Source organism: Engraulis encrasicolus, chromosome 18 (assembly GCF_034702125.1).
Source record: "Engraulis encrasicolus isolate BLACKSEA-1 chromosome 18, IST_EnEncr_1.0, whole genome shotgun sequence".
Classification (NCBI taxonomy): Eukaryota; Metazoa; Chordata; class Actinopteri; order Clupeiformes; family Engraulidae; genus Engraulis; species Engraulis encrasicolus.
In genome coordinates, this window is record NC_085874.1 from 38,064,599 (window position 1) to 38,082,778 (window position 18,180).

The following is an 18,180-nucleotide window of genomic DNA, read 5'->3' on the forward strand; positions in this document are numbered from 1 at the left end:
TACCATGTTTTCACAGGCTGCTGTCTCATAATATGGCGAAGACGAGTCACCTGAAGGCCTAACTCGCCATAGAAGACTGAAAGAATGTAAGATTAACTTCTTTGTGACCAATATGACTTGCTCATTGATACATTTGCTATGTCAATATGAGGTGCATGGCAAAGTATTTAATTTATTTGTCTCGCTTCTAGGAGCTGTAGAAACAACAGGGTGTTCTTTTTCAGGGTATTCTTTTTTATAGAACTGGACAGGTCATTTATTCGTTCCCCTTGTTTTTTGAAGTGTCTTCAGGATGCTGTGTCCTGCAATCCTGTGTGCTGTGCTACAGACGCGTGTGGAGGTCAACCCAAAATGGACACAGTCTCACCACAGAAGAGTGAAAGAGGGTAAGCTTAACCTATAGCCTACGTCAGGGTCGGGGAACGTTTCTCATTCGAAGGGCCGCTTCAAATTCATCCGAGGTGCCGTAAAAGTCCTCCAAGGGCCGTACTATGAACACAAACCAGGATTTTCCCTTTCACTTTAGGCCTATATTGAAGGCAGCCACATTTAAACAAACACCACCTTCTTCAGGTTCCCTGAATATAACTTAATTGTATTGCAAATGTATTTTCTAAGATTCCTTTACAAAATATGTCATATTTCATGTGAAGCTGAATAGCATTAAAATTATATCGGGGGGCCAGATAAAACTGCCTCAAGGGTCGCAAACGGCCCTAGAGACATAGATTCCCCACCCCTGGCCTACATTGTCAATATGACTTGTGCTACTTTATAGATAAGTAATCAATGTTGTGCATTGCTATGTTTTGATTTATTTTCTTACATCCTACAGATCCTGGCAGGGAGACGGTAGTGTCCTGCAGAATGGTGATGGGCCAATCTTACAAGAGACCACAGAAAACTGATATAGTGTAAGATTATCCCTGTTGGGCTCAATAGGTCTTGCTTATTGACATATTTGCTATGTCAATATCGGGTGCATGGCAAAGTATTTATTTATTTGTCTCGCTTCTAGGAACTATAGAAACAACAGTGCCTGCTGCAGTATAACGAGGACACCCTGAGCAGAGAGCTCCAATAGACCCAGGTCCAGTGTCTTGACAGGGTGAAATGGCACTGATATGGGTATGTACTAATGTCAGTTAAAATGAATGAATGAATTAATTCTCATATCTGAATAATGTGAACACTGGATTTACCACACACACACACACACACACACACACACACACACACACACACACACACACACACACACACACCCTAGGCCTAGATGATTTGGACCCAAGGTTACTTTTACCACAGCTCTGGCACATCAATTTTCATTTGTTTAATAACTGGTCAGGTAATTTATTCATTCCCCTTGTTTTTTTTTGTTTGTTTTTTTTTGTAGTGTCCTGCAGGATGCTGTGTCCTGCAATCCTGTGTGCTGTGCTACAGACGCGTGTGGAGGTCAACCCAAAATGGACAGTCTCACCACAGAAGAGTGAAAGAGGGTAAGCTTAACCTATAGCCTACGTCAGTGGTGGGGAACCTTTCTCATTCGAAGGGCCAATTCAAATTCATCCGAGGGGCCGTAAAAGTTCTCCAAGGGCCGTACTATGAACACAAACCAGGATTTTCCCCTTCACTTTAGACCTATATTGAAGGCAGCCACATTTAAACAAACACCACCTTCTTCAGCTTCCCTGAATATAACTTAATTGTATTGCAAATGTATTTTCTAAGGTTCCTTTACAAAATATGTCATATTTTATGTGAAGCTGAATAACATTAAAATTATATCGGGGACCAGATAAAACGGCCTCAAGGGTCGCAAACGGCCCTCAAGACATAGGTTCCCCACCCCTGGCCTACATTGGCAATATGACTTGTGCTACTTTATAGATAAGTTCTCAATGCTGTGCATTGCTATGTTTTGATTTATTTTCTTACATTCTACATATCCTGGCAGGGAGACATAGTGCATGAGACCATAGAAGACTGAAATAGGAGATTATCCCTGTTGGGCTCAATATGACTTGCTTATTGATATATTTGCTATGTCAATATGAGGTGCATGGTGAAGTATTAATTTATTTGTTGTTTCTACAGCTCCCAGAAGTGAGACTGAGTGCCTGTTGCAGTATGACGAGGACGCAGTGACCAGAGACCTTCAGTAGACCCTGCTGGCATGATTGGCGGCTGAAGAACATGAAATCAACAGCAATGTTTATAATGTTGTACATACCTGTATAGTCTGTATTAAAAGGCAGTACCTGTAGTATTTTTCCTCTTACTTTCATATTTACCACATATTTACTATGAATTGACAACTTTTACTAAAATCCATTTTTGTATGTGCCCTGACTAAAACTATCCTTAAACCTAACCTGTCAGAGATGTAACAACAACCTGCTCTTAGCAATGTGGCAGCAGTCTACTTGGATGCAGCGGGGAACATAGAACCCTTTTTTGAAAAAGCATTGTATGTTTCTGAGTTTTATGAACTGTGCCCTTCCCAAACATCATGCATAGGCTAAGCGTATCTATGACACGCTGATTTGAACTCACTATCGCGTGTGTCCAATAGGCATTTTGAAGTTAAGTCGTGCTCCACAACGCCCTGTGACAGGTTAGGTTTAGGGATGGTTTTGGTTTAGGCACAATTTAGGTAGCAATTCGCCTAATCTCGCTGTTCTTGGCAAAAGTAAAGCAGCAGAAACATTACTTCACTGACAGGTTAGGTTTAGGGGTGGTTTTGGTTAGGGCACAGCAAAACATATTTGCGTTTAGTAACAGAAATGCGCTGTGACAAAACAAAATCGCCGACACGGCGGGAAAACTGCGCAAACCTCGTCACTAGTCAAAAGTGCATGAAAGCGCTTTACCGTTGCGTTGAGGAGCACGCTTTGAATTCAAAATGCGTCGCACCATGCACTAGCGTGCGATACGTACGCTAAAGCATGATGACAGCCTGCCCAAACTTAACCTGTCGGTAATGAAATGTTTCCTAGTTGTACATTTGTGACCTGAGTGCTGTGTACATCACTGCATATAGAGTATATTGTTTGCAGGGTATGTGTGTAGTTGCATGGTTCTTGTCAAAGTGTGTGTACATTGTTTGGTGTGATAATAAAAGCGTTTTTTAAAAAAACATTTTCATTTCATTTTCATTTTATCAATAAATTCACATCATGCATGCTAAAGCCCCATCACAGTGCAGCCTATAATGATGTGAATATAATGATGTGAATATACAAAGTAAAATCAACCTAGGTATATTAGTAATAATAATTTTTGCATAATTATACGGACCTACTGTATACGGTCTGCATTAATTAATCCAACGTGACCAATAGAAGGTCGTAGCTGCTAACCAATAGCGCAACTCTTTTACTTTGAGTCACGTGTCTTTTTCGTCCAATAAGAGCAAGGCTAGTCCGCGTTCCGGGCTGGCTGTCATTGCCTTTCATGTGGTAATCGTTGGGCCATTAACACCCTGCTGTGAGACCTGTACGCGGCTCGCGATTCGCTTCCGGGCGAGTTAGGTGTCATCAAAATTGTTAGTTTTGATTCTCTCAAGCGCTCAAAATCAGACGAAAGTTAGGCAAGTCCGTGGACGATTAGGGACGAGTTCATTGTCACAAATCCTCCTTTTCGTGCTGTGTTGTGTAAGTACGGTTACATCAGTTATTCCATTGTGCCTAATGAGGTGGATAGACATTGTTTTTATTTATTAATTTATTTTAAAATATATTTGTAGGGGCTTTTATGCCTTTATTTGATAGGACAGTCTGAGATGGTGACAGGAAGCGAGTGGGACAGAGAGACGGGGTGGGATCGGGAAATGACCCCGGCCGGACTCGAACCGGGGTCCCAGTGGGCATGCAAGTCCAAATGTGGGGGGCTTAGCGCACTGCGCCACAGCACCCCCCTGACATTGATTTTATTGGGGAAAAAAGAGAAATTTGATCCCACCAGCACAGAATCAGATACTTTGTTCTATATTAATTGTAGACCAGTTACTCTGTGATGTTACTTGTGCTGGAAGGCTGCTGTGGCAGGTTTTATTTTTTTACTTCTACCTTTACTCTGCCCACTCGAGGGGCCTTTTTAAAGGGACACTGTGCAGGAAATGGTCAAAAAAGGTACTTCAACTATGCGGCTCATTGAAACTGTGTCGCCTATTGCCAAATTTGACCTTTTCCTGATAGTTTACTAAGTAATAAACTACTATTTTCTAGTATGGCCCAAGTACAGTCATTTTTGCAGCTAAAAATGGCTATTTTAGGAAATTCAAAATGGCGGACCATGGAGAAGATCCCCCTTTTCATGTATGAAAAGTGCAATTTTTCCAGTCATAATGAATACTTAGAATTTGATTTTGGTGGTAAGTATTCATGAAAAAAGTAACATTATTGAGTGGGCAGCATGAATTCTGGAAATGAACAACTAAAAACCTCACACAGTGTCCCTTTAAGACTTCTTTTTAAAAATGGCCTGGCAGCTTTTTCATCCCAGCCCAACCCCGATTACAGTATATCCTTTGATTTTTCTCTCTCCACCAAAACACCATTCCGAGAATCACAGAGAAGTTCTGCTCACACCCTCCTCAAGGGCCACCACGCCTTCAATTTCGTTCTCATGAAGGTGACATGTGAGGAGCACAAATGGCCCCAGACAGGAACAAGGAATCTAATATCAATTTAGAGCGCTGATATTAGATCTAGAGAGGGAGGAGGGTGGAGGGTGGTGGGTGTTGGTCGTGCTGGCGGGGTGGGGTGATGTCGGGAGTGTTAGGTGTGTGTGTGTGTGTGTGTGTGTGTGTCGGGAGTGTTATATGTGTGTGTCTGTGTGTGTGTGTGTCGGGAGTGGTGTGTGTGTGTGTGTGTGTGTGTGTGTGTGTGTGTGTGTGTGTGTGTGTGTGTGTGTGTGTGTGTTGTGTGTTATGTGTGCGCGTGCGTGTGCGTGTGTGTCAGTGTGTGTGTGTGTGTAGGTGTGTGTCTGTGTGCATGTATCTGTGTGCGTGCGTGTGCACTGTGCATGCATGCATGTGTGTGTGTGTGTGTGTGTCTGCACGCACGCGTATGTGTGTGTGTGTATGTATGTATGCATGTGTTGCTTGTATGTGTGTGGAGACCAGTGCTTACACATCACACACACACACACACACACACACACACACACACACACACACACACACACACACACACACACACACACACACACACACACACACACACACACACACACACACACACACACACACACACACACACACACACACCCTGACAGGCAATGCAAGGCAAGGCGATGGGATGGCAAGGGAGGCAGGAGTTCCCTTCCCTGTGTGAGAATAAATAAACATATTCAAGGTGACAACCAGGTGTCACTGCTCTGAGTGAGGGGGGACGCGAGCAGAATGAATTACCACCCGCGACAAATGAGATAGGCCAGGCCAGGGGGAGACAGAGAGAGAGGGATGAGAGAGAGAGAGAGCGAGAGAGAGAGAGAGAGAGAAGATGTAGAGAGGGGTTGCAGAAAGAGCTGGATAGTGAAAGATGGATAGAGAGAGAGAGAGAGAGAGAGAGGATGTAAAGAGAGGCGGTGTAGAAATAGCTGGATAGAGAAAGAGAGAAAGATGGATGCAAAGACAGAGAGAGATAGAAGGAATATGAAAGGAGGACAGAGGAGGAAGGAGACGGAGGAGGCGTGTACAAACCTGATAGATGGAATGAGTGAATGATAAATGAAGAAAGAGGAGTATAAAGAAGCAAGGGAAATTGAGAGGAAGGTTGAGAGAAAAAGAAGGAGAGAGAACGAGAGAAAGTCCGATAGAATGAATGGGGTTAAAGGCACACTGTGTGAGATTTTTAGTTGTTTATTTCCAGAATCCATGCAACTCATTCATTAATGTTACCTTTTTCATGAATACTTACCACCACCATCAAATTCTAAGCATTCATTATGACTGGGAAAATTGCACTTTTCATACATGAAAAGGGGGATCTTCTCCATGGTCCGCCATTTTGAATTTCCAGAAATAGGCATTTTTAGCTGCAAAAATGACTGTACTTGGGCCATACTACACTGCAAAAAAGCCCTCTACAAAAATAAGCAAAACATATAGTGTTTTAGGTGAAAAACTGCTTATTTTGAGCAAAATAATCTGCCAGTGCAGCGAGCAAATTGGACTTGGTAAGAATTCTTAAAACAAGAAAATAATATCTAAGCGGTAGGCATAGAAAAACACTTGAAACAAGTATAAAAATCTTATTTTTCTGTTGCTTGTTAAGATTTTTTTTCTTATTTTAAGCAATTTCGTCTCCTTTATTAGTCATTATTGCTTAGAATTAGATGTCATCCAAGAAATTATTGCTCAAAACAAGCATACAATACGCTTAAAACAAGGCAAATTTACTTGTTTCCAGCTCATTTAAAGTCTTAAAACTAGTCTGATTTTCTTAGCTAGAATACTTATTTTCTCATGTAGAATTAATATCTTGTTTAGGTGTATGAGAAAAATATACTTGACAAGAACTTCAAAACATTTCTTTTATTAATATTTCATCAGCTGGACAAACATGCAGTCAAACGATAATAAAGCACCAAAATCTAGACAATATAATCGTATGATTAAACAGAAATTAAACAGAAAACCTGAAATTATCAGTGTACTGTACCACATTAATTTATGTGGCCTGTTCAGAAATGTCATCTTTTTCATGAATGCTTACAACCACCATCAAATTCTAAGTAATGTCATAATCGCTTGGGCAAATTAATAATAGTGGGGTCCTCTGCATGTTAATCCACCATTTTGAATGCAGTCAGATATCTTTGGCCGAAAAACATACTCTCAACAGAACAGTATGTGTCTATTTACTCACTTATTTACTTAGACATTCATGAAAAAGATGTTATTTGTGAATGGACATTTTAGAATTGACCAACTGCCCGCAGGATCACTTTTGGCTCTTTGATTCTTTCCCAAAGTGGTGGAGGAGAGGGAGAGAGAAATGTTTTTAATTATGATATCAATGTGTCCATGAAGTGCTACTCATCTTTTAATCTGCATAGAAAATGCTTAGAAAAAAAACCCTCAATGATACTCAATGCCATGCTGAGCTAAGATAAGGACAAAAAAAATCATCAACTCAGATCAGAGAACAGCACATAAAAGTATGCATAGAAATGTGATGGATTGTCCTTTTATACAATGTCTTAGAACCTGAGATTGCCAGTGTCCAACATATTTACTGTAGTTTATAGTGATTGATTTCCAAATTCACCAGAACATATATTTCAGTTCATCTGGATACTTAAAATTGTAAATCCAAATCCACAGAGTTGAGATTGAGGGTATATACCGGTAACCGAGTCCAAAGAGCATCACACATGCACAAGAGATGCTCCGAGTTCACTGTACAGCTCCATGCCTTGTATCACAGTCTCTGGCACGGGATGTTCCTTGCAAACCATACACGTAGATGTGCAGTCTGCCTTTGGATCACTTCGCCACTCTAGTCCTGATGGTGGAAAAAGAAAATGCAGAAAGCTTAACACTGTGCACACACTTTTTATGTAGCTTTAATGGCACTAAATGTAAAAATGCTGATGTCTAGTGAATGACAACCATGGCCACTAATAGGGGGCATTTAATAGTGTGCTTGTCAGTGATATGCAGGTGCCACTTATCGCATGCTCTCTTTATTGGGGTGCAGATCGTTTGTGAACATCATAATCAGAACTGTTCAAAATTCAGAGTCAGTGAACCTAGAGGTGGGCCATGCGTCTCCCACACCTAATGTCTGACCTTCTAATACCTAATACCCAACTTCATTAGATTGTTTGCAACTCAAACACAATGTTTCCATTAGCTGTTGGAGCCATGAGTTATCCTACCTTCCTTCTGGCAACACCTCCCTTCTCCTTGAGAACCTCCAAGATGCTTCCTCAAGTATCTGTCAGGCACAGGAACTCTGCATTAACCTGTCAAAGACACATTACAAGAAAATTACATGGTTGTCAGGCCCAGTTGTGTTGTGCTTCCTGTCTGTCCTGTGACTTGTGACTATGTCTTTCTATCTCTGGGCCTGCAGGTTGGGCAACACCTGGGGTCAAGCCACAAAGACATCCTACAGGACAGACATACATCAACACTTAAATACTATCTGTTATGACATAATGTACCACCACACTTACTTCACTCAATGTCAGCAACGCAGGCCATGCGGTGTAGACTGCCAGCTTATCTTAGACAAGCCTTTTGCACCTATGACAAAACACATAATTAGAGTGCTGGAGTTGATGTCACATAAATTACAAGATAAGATGAGGGCTAACATCACAATGACATTGACTGACTTCCTGTAAAACCTAAGTTGAGACCAGGGGTCAAGGAGAGTAGAGTAGCCTCAACCAAATAAAATCTGCCATATCAAATAGCCTATGTCACTGCATAGATGTTGACTGACGCATGTTGTTGGATTACCAATGATTTTGCATCCTCAAGCAACTCCACACCATGCATGAAACACCACTTCTTGTTGTCTATGGCAAGCAAGTCAGGTACATCGTCACCACTTTTTAGACTGGGGAATATTGTCACCATTTAAAAATATTGGTAAATAACGTGACTACAGCCACTTAAGACAGCGTGAAATTAAAGTTAATTAAAATATTTTTCACCATATCCATGTTTCATACAATACAAAATAACTGTTGACACCATGCCAACATGAAAATGACAGCTAATTGGCTAAAAAATATTTTTATCCTCATTTTGCTTTGGTGTAAGTAAAGTGTTCAAGCAGAGGGTAAAGTGTAAAACAATTGAACATGGACATAAATCCTACCTTTTACAATGACTGTCTTCAAAGTCACATCTTCCACTCGCACAGGGGGCAACCATCTGTCAAGTTGAAAAACAGAGGTGAACCTTTTCTCACAATATCGGCAAACATGGCTTTTCAAAGGTGATATTCAGGACTGGCCAATAGTGACGCCCATTACAAAAAATTGTTGAGTAACATGTGGGGCATTACAGGGCAATAGCAAGCTAGAGAGCAATAGCTAGCTGCTAAGCTAAACAGCAGCAGGTGTTAAACTATGTTTAAAATAATTATGCTGGTAATTTACACTTCAGACTGGATAAACCTTAAGGTAACTTTTTTTACACCTAAAGATGTTGCACAAGATAAGCTACTGTTTAAGAGTGGATATTTGAATGCAAGACAAACAGCTTGTCAGATCACACAGCATGATCTAACAATCGTATCGGTTAACTTTCCATACAGACAAAAATGCCAAAAACATCACAATAGCGTAGTATACTTCACAAATGACCGTAATAGTGTCTTAATACAAGCATATTGCCAAAGATGACAAGGATTGAAACGAATTGTGAAACTTACCCGGCTGAAAACGATTGCCTCAATTTCAAAGCAGGAGACCAACTGACGAACAGGAAGTGACGTAATTCCATTTCCGGTTTTACTCTTTGGTGTTTTTTTGTTTTTGTTTGTTATCCCACCTGAATTACAGCATGAATTTCACATATATAGTTTTGATTTATGTAAAATATTTCTGTACCAATAAGGTAACAACTTGGTGCCAGCAGGAAGAAGATAAATACTGTCTATGAAAATGTGTTTCGACAATAGGCAATTCATTTCTTACTGCCACCTACTGTTCTGGAGTGTGATGTGCATGTCAGTTAATATTATGAGCTTTTTTCAAGTGCATACATTATTTGTTTAGATTATTTGTTTAAAAGTTCATACGCCGACAGTTCAAATGGTGTTTATATGATTTCAATGAATCATTTTTCCATTTTATAATAATATTGTATGTATACATATTTCTTAATATTTACCAGGACCCAGAAACATTTTTTGAGTGTGCCTTAAAAATGAACACAAAAAAACCTGTTGCCCTTACTGTTGCAGTTGTGCAACAGGAAATAAAACGTGCATTGAAGCACTTTATTTTGTCAAATCATATTGATCTAGATGGTATAACTTCAGATAGGCTATAGGCCTAGGTTTGCATATTAATAGACCCATACAAGACATGTCCAATTAGTGTAACGATGGAATCTAATGATAGATAACAAACTAAAAACGTTGTCTGGACAGATGCTGATATTTCTGAAGATATTCACTTTTGTTTTTATCAGCAGCAAGGACCATGCTATACATCTTATCATAGAATTAAGTGAAATAACTCACAACCTTTTTTGCTCTGATGACGGAAACTTTACAAAAATTTAGACAGAGCATGATGAGACACGTGTGCATGAGATAGAGTCAAAGCATTATTTTTTTATTCTAAATTTCTAAATTAAATTAGGCCTATAAAATGTTTGCAAATGTCTTGTAAATCAAAGCAAAATGGCCCTGCCATGGGCAATCTGGTAGGGCACTCGTCTGCCGTGTGGCCGACCCGGGTTCGATTCCCGGTCCGGGTCATTTGCCGACCCCTCCGCATCTCTCTCCCCATTCGCCTCCTGTCCACCTCTCAAACTGTCCTGTCAGTTACAATAAAGTTGTAAAAAAGACCAAAAACAATCTTGAAAAAAAAAAAAAATCATAGCAAAATTGTCGAAAGTAGCCTACCCATCAAACAAACAGTATATTTGCTCATGAAAAAGAATTGGGCCACACATCAGCGGTATCAAGGCGTCAGAGGCATATGTCAGTTCAAAGATTAGATTTTTTGAATATCATCTCTGAAATGGATGTTTCTTGGTAACAATTAGGAAAGACCATAATCACAGAAATGGGACTCCCTATTTTTTTTTTTAATACAAGGGCAGTCATGGGTGAGCGGTTAGGGCGTCAGACTTGAGGTTGCCGGTTCGACTCCCGACCCGCCAGGTTGGTGGGGGGAGTAATCAACCAGTGCTCTCCCCCATCCTCCTCCATGTCTGAGGTACCCTGAGCATGGTACCGTCCCACCGCACTGCTCCCCATGGGGCGCCACTGAGGGCTGCCCCCTTGCACGGGTGAGGCATAAATGCAATATTGTTGTGTGCAGTGTTCACTTGTGTGCTGTGGAGTGCTGTGTCACAATGACAATGGGAGTTGGAGTTTCCCAATGGGCTTTCACTTTTCACTTATATGTGTTATTGATTCATCTACAGTATATTTTGCTGTGAATATCAAGTGTTTGACACATTGAGATGGGATACAGATTTACAATCATGAAATTGCTATGCCAAATGCTGCTCAAACAACAGAAATGTCAAAGCTATGAATCATGAATGGAAATCTCAATGGCCCTATTAATTTGTATGCTATCACAGTTGATTAGCTAGAATATCTTAGTGAGATCGAGCCAGTTCTTAAAACAGGTTCATTTGGATTGTCTTATTGTCTTGAAACAAGTAAAAATGTACTCACAGTCTAATTGTTAATGCGACTCTGTCAGTATGTGTTCTATTTTAAGAAAAAAGCTGCTCAGAACTAGTTTTATTATCTAGGTAGGATAAAAAAGATGAATTTTCTTGAAACAAGTCAAATAATCTTAACAATAGTCAGTCTTACCAAGAAAATACCTTCAAAAACAAGTGTAATGAGAACAAAATGCTGAATTCAAGTATATTACACTTCTACAGATATTCGTTTTTTGCAGTGTAGAAAAATAAGTTTATTACTTAGAAAACTTGCACAAAAAGATCAAATTTGGCAACAGGCAACCCAGTTTCAATGATCAGCATAGTTGCAGTACCTTTTTTGACCATTTCCTGCACAGTGTACCTTTAAGAGAGAGGACAGGCGAGGCCAGAAGAAAGATAGTGTGAGAAGAGGGAGGTGTGAGAGGAGGAGAAAGGACAAAAAGAATGATAGAGAGAAAGTCAGAGGGAATGGAAGCGGTCAAGCGAGAGCACAGGCCTGAAGGAAGATGGTGTGAGATCAGGGAGTATGGAGAAGGTGACTGTGTGCATAGGGCCGCTGACAGCTTATTTGACCTGGTCGGAGACAAAGGCACATAAAAGCTGCCTCCCGCCACCCCCCACCCCCTCCAGTCCGATTATCATCGATTTTCAAATCTCCTCGAAACTTGGTCTGTCCAAGAGCATGACACTCAACATTTCCCAAACGGCATGGCTGACCTGCCTCCCTTGGTTTGCTACTGATTGTTTGCTTCCCGACAAAGTGGGAGGAGTTCCCGATTTTTCAGGAGCAGAGAAACAATAATTGTATTGATCCTGGCCTGACTAGAAGCAGCACTGAAGGTGTTTTGTCACTAGGAGGGCACGGCACGGATGGTAGAAAACACAAACGTATTAGTCACTTTAACACATTAATGAGTGTGTGTTTGCCTGGTACGATTAACATCTACTAGCCATTTTGGCTGGGGATGAAAAAGTGTTAATTTAGAGCTCTGCATACAATGTAACGAAGACCCATTTCTGGGGCCCCTCTCTTCCTAGGCCTGGAACAACTGACCCCGTTGTCCGCCCCCTTTTGTCTTCCTCCTCTGTCACTGTATTTCTCAAAGTGAAGTATAGCCTTGCTAATGCGAGTAACACCCATTTTTTAATCCAATAATTAATTACACTGAGTAGTAATTATTGCATACTCCTTGGTGAAATACGTAAGGGATAATAGACGACACGGTGTGCGTATAACAGGGAAAATAATGCACACCTAGGTGGTGATGATTACACCTCGGTGTGCATTATTTTTCCTGTTATACGCACACCGTGAAGTCAATTATCCCGCTTATACCACGGTTGCCACACTGTCTGAAATTTATTTGAGGAATTATTTCGATGCTTTAATGGCTAAAACAAAGGTTTTCTGTATAACTACTTCCTTCCGCCACAAGAAGGTTCTTTTCATAACTTTCTGGCGAACTGCCGTTACTAATTCTAAATTGAAGGTTGCTATAGCCAAGACACCGTCGTTAGTTCTATCGCATTCGGTTGTCAAGTCAAGAGCCAGTCGTTAATTCTATTGCATTTGGTTGTCAAGTCAGTCGCCTCAATGTTCTACCCATCCGATATATGGGCGCGTCTGACTTGCCCACAAGATTATGCTACAGTTGGCATGATTCCTACAAATTTACAGATCTCAATAGATTAAAAAAATACCCCGCGTATCTTGGCGACATTCTAAATGCCTCGCCTCGCCATTAACTTTATCAAAACAGGCACCTCGTCAATCTGCTCTCCTCCCATAGGAAACTCCCCTTGATTTATTTTCCACTGCGTTCCCATAGTTAGGTCTATTGATCCGAAAATATCCCATACTTTTCACAAGTTACGGTCTCTCTCTCTCTCTCTCTCTCTCTCTCTCTCTCTCTCTCTCTCTCTCTCTCTCTCTCTCTCTCTCTCTCTCTTTCTCTCTCTCTCACACACAAAGTTAACAGGGTGATGGTCAGTTGGGAGAAATAAACATGTTTGAAATTTGATTAGGCCTACTAAGATTTGCTCCAGATTCACTATACATTGCTGCTGTGTCAATTCAGCGCGTAATGCTTGCAACTTTTTTGTGTGTAATTTATGAACGTGCGTGCCTTGGCGCATTGATACACTGGAGTTATGCGGTCAGAAAAGTGACCTAATAGTGGGACTACTTCAGGTGTGCATATATAGACAGTTAATCAACACCCAATTTAGCGCGTCACAATGGGAGATTCCAGACTGCCGTGGTATAAGCAAAACATTTGCGTTACTCGCACTAGGCTAGAACACTTCACTTTGAGAAATACCCACTGTGTGCCTCTGTCTGTCTCTCTTTCTCTGTCTGTCTGTCTCTCTATCAGCCTCTGTCTCTCTCCCTGTGTCACTGTCTCTTCCTCTCTTCATCTCTCTCTCCCGCTTTCTCTCTCTGTCACCGTCTCTTTCTCTCTCTCCCCCCACCCCCCTCTCTCTTTCTCAGTTTTTTTTTCTGGCATTTCACTCAAAGCAGCTCTCCCTCTTTCTCCAGTTTCTTTCGTCTCTCCTGCTCAGCTCAGTGCTCGTGTCTGCAGTCTCACTGTAGCCTACCTGTGCCTCCCGCACTTATACACTCACACCTCGTCTGCCTTCCTTCGCCTCCCCAATCTCTATCCAGACTGTATTGTCTAGCCTCAATTACAAGTCTTACAGACACACAGACACACAGACACAGACACACACACACACACACACACGCACACGCACACGCACACGCACACGAAACACCAATACGGTACAAACAGACTCTCTCTCTCTCTTTCTCACACACACACACACACACACACACACACACACACACGCACGGACGCACACACACACACACACACGCACGGACGCACACACGCACGGACGCACACACACACACACACACACACGCACGGACACACACACACACACACACACACACACACACACACGCACACACACACACACACACAGGCACACACACACACACACACACACACACACACACACACACGCACAAACACACACACACACACTCATAATTCACCCAGCCTCCATTCCGACATTGGCATTGCACTTATCTGAGATGTGGCTGTGAGGCAGGGGGAGATTAAAAAAAGCCATATGATTTGACAGATGAACCGAAAAGATATGGAGCCCCTCTTTCCCTAGTGATTATTATTTCCTACTCCTCTTACGCTCAACTGAGAATACATTTGAAAATGTGAGTGGTTGACACTCACCCTCAACTAGGGTATACCCAGGGCTCTAAATTAACCTTTTTCATTACCAGCCAAAATGGATAATAGATGCTAATCTTACTAGCCAAGCACATAACCCTTAACGTGGCTAGTAACATGGTCTTCTTTATAGCCAAACTCAAATTTCACCAGCATTTGTCCGGTTGGCTGGTCTTAATTCAAAGCCTTAATTTATACCATAGGCCTACATGCTTCAATGCATGTAAACGCAAGGTGCAGAAAAACAATAGTTCCAGTTTGACATGGGCTACCTGTGTCACCTTGTTAGGGCTAGCTAGCACGTGTGGCGTGGGCAATCTATAGATTGAGCTTTCTGCCGCCTTTGATGTATGCTGGCTGTGCTTGGAGTAACTAGGCCCCGTTTCGCTGTTGAAGGTCAGTCGTGGCCAAGAGTAAGATTGATCATCATTGTAGATAGGTTAATTAACTAACTTGTTCATTTATCAAAACCGCTGCACATTGCGGTTACACTTGCATGGAACCCCTGGCCTTGTGCAGTTGTACCCAATTTAGCCCCCTGTCCGACGCTGATTTAACGTTGGCTAAAACCAAAATGGCTTATATAACCCCATGGGTTACATGGCGCTATTCAGACATGCTGCTATTCAGACATTCATGTCTATTGTCTGAATACACATTTCCCACAGAAATCTGCCATTTCTGTGGTTTTTGCTATGTTGCTCAGGTTTTTTTTTTCAGTTCAGGGAGAGTGCATGTAGTTACCCTAACCCTAACCCTACGGCATATCTGGCGTCTGAATATAGTGCTTTCCCCCCAACCCGATGTACCTAAGCTTGGTTGGCAAAACTTGGTGGGATTTCAAAAACTGGACCTACATATTCATAGAATGGGCCAACATGAGCAGTTTCTCACACAGGCTTTAATACATTTAACTGTGGAAAATTGGGAAAGTAGCCTACTTGAAGTATTTAAGTGACATTAGAGACATGTTTACAGTTTGTTTGTTTATATAAAGGGTGAATGTAGCCTACAAAAAAAACAAAATTGTTTTTCTTTTATTGATGTTTTGAGTTGGTAGCTTTATGCTTGGCTTGTTGGCTAATCATGAAGATAATTTGGGAAATATCTGTAAGGTCAAGTTGGACCAAATTTCCCATCTCCCTACCAGGGACCAGCACAAAAGGGCTGCCCGGTCTGTTTCACAGGCTATCATGTGTAAACAATAGCTGTGTTTGTCCTGTACCAGTGCTTTTGCATGTTCAAATGTCAAGTGCACGGACAGGGGTCCTGTAAAAAAAAACACACACACACACATTGGCAATTTTATCTTCCTTTGCCAGATGTTGTTCTTCGGTAAACAGGTCCATATTAAACAGGTCTAATCAACACGAGCAGGTATTTGGAATCTCTGTGAAATTTTGATGCAGAAAAACACAACGCGTTTCATGTCGTGGCTTGGCTTGTTTTTTAATTCTGGGAACAAACAGAGAACCTTTGATCATGTCACCTTGTCTACCACTCCGAGGGCCTAGCCTCCTTACTCTAAGCGTGTTTTAATTACACAGTATACACAGCACGTGCCGCTCGGAGGGCTGGCGAGGAGAACGGGGCTTGTTTATGCTAATACGACATTAACATGTGGGCTGTAGTCAAGTCCACCTTTGTAGAGTCCGAGACAAGTCCAAGACCAAAATAGCCAAGTCCGAGTCCAAAGAGGTTCGAGACCGAGACAAGTCAGAGTCCAAAAGGATTCGAGTCCAAGTCCGAGTCCGAGTCACATGTTAAACAATGAAAAGGATGAATATCTATAAAGCGGATGTGCGAAGGTAACCCATATGCCATAGATATGAAGACTAACTTGTATGTTTTTGGATTTCAATCTCCACTCTAGAATTTATGGTAGCCAATGTTCTAAACAAAACAGACCCGGTCGAGTCCAAAAGCTTAATTTGGCAAGACCAATGTTCGAGTCCAAGACAAGTCCGAGTCCAATTGATAGCGAGTCCAAGACAAGTCCAAGTCCGCAAAAAAACGGTCTTGAGTGCGGACTTGGGCCGAGTCCGGACTCGAGTACTACAGCCCCGGCGCTCCGAAAGAAAACAAACAAAATCCAACACTACAGCACACTGTCTGCCGTTTGTTGCCAAAACACTGACAACAACAGCGTTAGCCCACGTGTTATTCAAGTTGGTATCCGTCACGTTAACGCCAAATGAGGCAATGATACAATAACAGCGGAGTAATAGGAGCAGAGTAATGGGGCAGTCATGGGTAAGCGGTTAGGGCGTCAGACTTGTATCCCAAAGGTTGCCAGTTCGACTCCCGACCCGCCAGGTTGGTGGGGGGAGTAATTAACCAGTGCTCTCCCTCCTCCATGACTTAGGTACCCTGAGCATGGTAGCGTCCCGCCGCACTGCTCCCTCTCTGGCGCCATTGGAGGCTGCCCCATTGCACGGATGAGGCATAAATGCAATTTTGTTGTGATGAGGCATGAATGCAATTTTATTTTTGTTTTGTTGTGGGAAATCCCATGCTGCTTTGCACAATCGTTTCAATCTGAAAGACAGCATGGAATCCATGCCTTAGTGAGGGTTCTCGATCATGGTCTCCAATCAGAGAGCAGGGAGGGAGGCGTGGAAAGGCGATGACTGCAGTTTGTGTTTGAATGGATTCCATTATAGAAGCCATTCAGCTGGGGGCCCTAGGCAATTGCCTGATTTGCCTGCCTGGTTGCAACAGGCCTGTCCTTCTCACCTCTCCTCTCCCAGGGGGGTTGTGGTTGATTAGCTAGAGGGGAAGGTGTTGGTTTTATTACCTGGTGATTGGTGGTGCCACTGCAGTCATTAGATGGGATTAGTGCAGCCATCAGTGCAGCCCCGAGGAACAGACAGCCATGCTTATGCAGCTGTAATGAGAATGTAGCCTACCATAGAGTACATCTGGAATATAGAAAATAAGCAATACATTGAGTACATACATATGTATACACATACATACTGTACATACAGACATGCATACATAGCCTACATGCATACATACAGGCATACATGCATGCATACATGACATACATACAGCTCCAGGCCTTTTTATTAGAATACTATGAAAAAGTTGATTTATTTCCATAATTCCATCAATAATGTTAAACTGTCATGGATTGTAGATTCATGGCCCAGTTTTTTAACTATTCCAATCATTAAATTGTTTATTTTTACACATTTTGGTCTTCCAGCTCAAAAAAACCCTGAATTGGGGAATTCACATCATTAGAATATTGTAATAAAATCACAATTTTCTTCATCAAAATTTGTTTCACATCAGTGCACATCAAATCAGTTGAACTTTGGTACTTTCTACACAACATGCAATGTTCAATACTTGGTTAGGACTCTCTCTGTCTTAATATTATTAATAATAACGGCCATGATGCGTTTAACATTGAAGTCAATGGCAGAAACAGTGCATGGGAGTAATGGAAGGCCAGATATCCTTGATGCTTTGCCGTCATCTGTTTTTGTATAGCTGACCTGGTGTCCCACACTTCCCTCTTCAATATACCCG

General features: G+C 41.7%; 2 long non-coding RNA genes across 4 annotated transcripts; one reads left to right on the forward strand and one right to left on the reverse strand.

Annotated features, from left to right (window-relative positions):
- The first annotated feature begins 284 nt into the window (after window positions 1-284).
- Window positions 285-2,517, forward strand: LOC134468602 (uncharacterized). 2 transcript variants are annotated; one of them, XR_010038857.1, is made up of 5 exons: window positions 285-386; window positions 836-914; window positions 1,019-1,128; window positions 1,397-1,499; window positions 2,098-2,517. It is a non-coding gene; the product is annotated as an uncharacterized LOC134468602 (long non-coding RNA). The 2 variants fall into 2 exon arrangements; XR_010038856.1 differs by having other exon boundaries at window positions 1,019-1,499.
- Window positions 2,518-6,526: 4,009 nt separating this feature from the next.
- LOC134468603 (uncharacterized) lies at window positions 6,527-9,603 on the reverse strand. 2 transcript variants are annotated; one of them, XR_010038859.1, is made up of 5 exons: window positions 9,402-9,603; window positions 8,844-8,899; window positions 8,191-8,260; window positions 7,891-7,977; window positions 6,527-7,514 (listed from the first exon to the last, which is right to left on the reverse strand). It is a non-coding gene; the product is annotated as an uncharacterized LOC134468603 (long non-coding RNA). The 2 variants fall into 2 exon arrangements; XR_010038858.1 differs by lacking the exon at window positions 9,402-9,603 and having other exon boundaries at window positions 8,844-8,986.
- Between the last annotated feature and the right edge of the window lie 8,577 nt (window positions 9,604-18,180).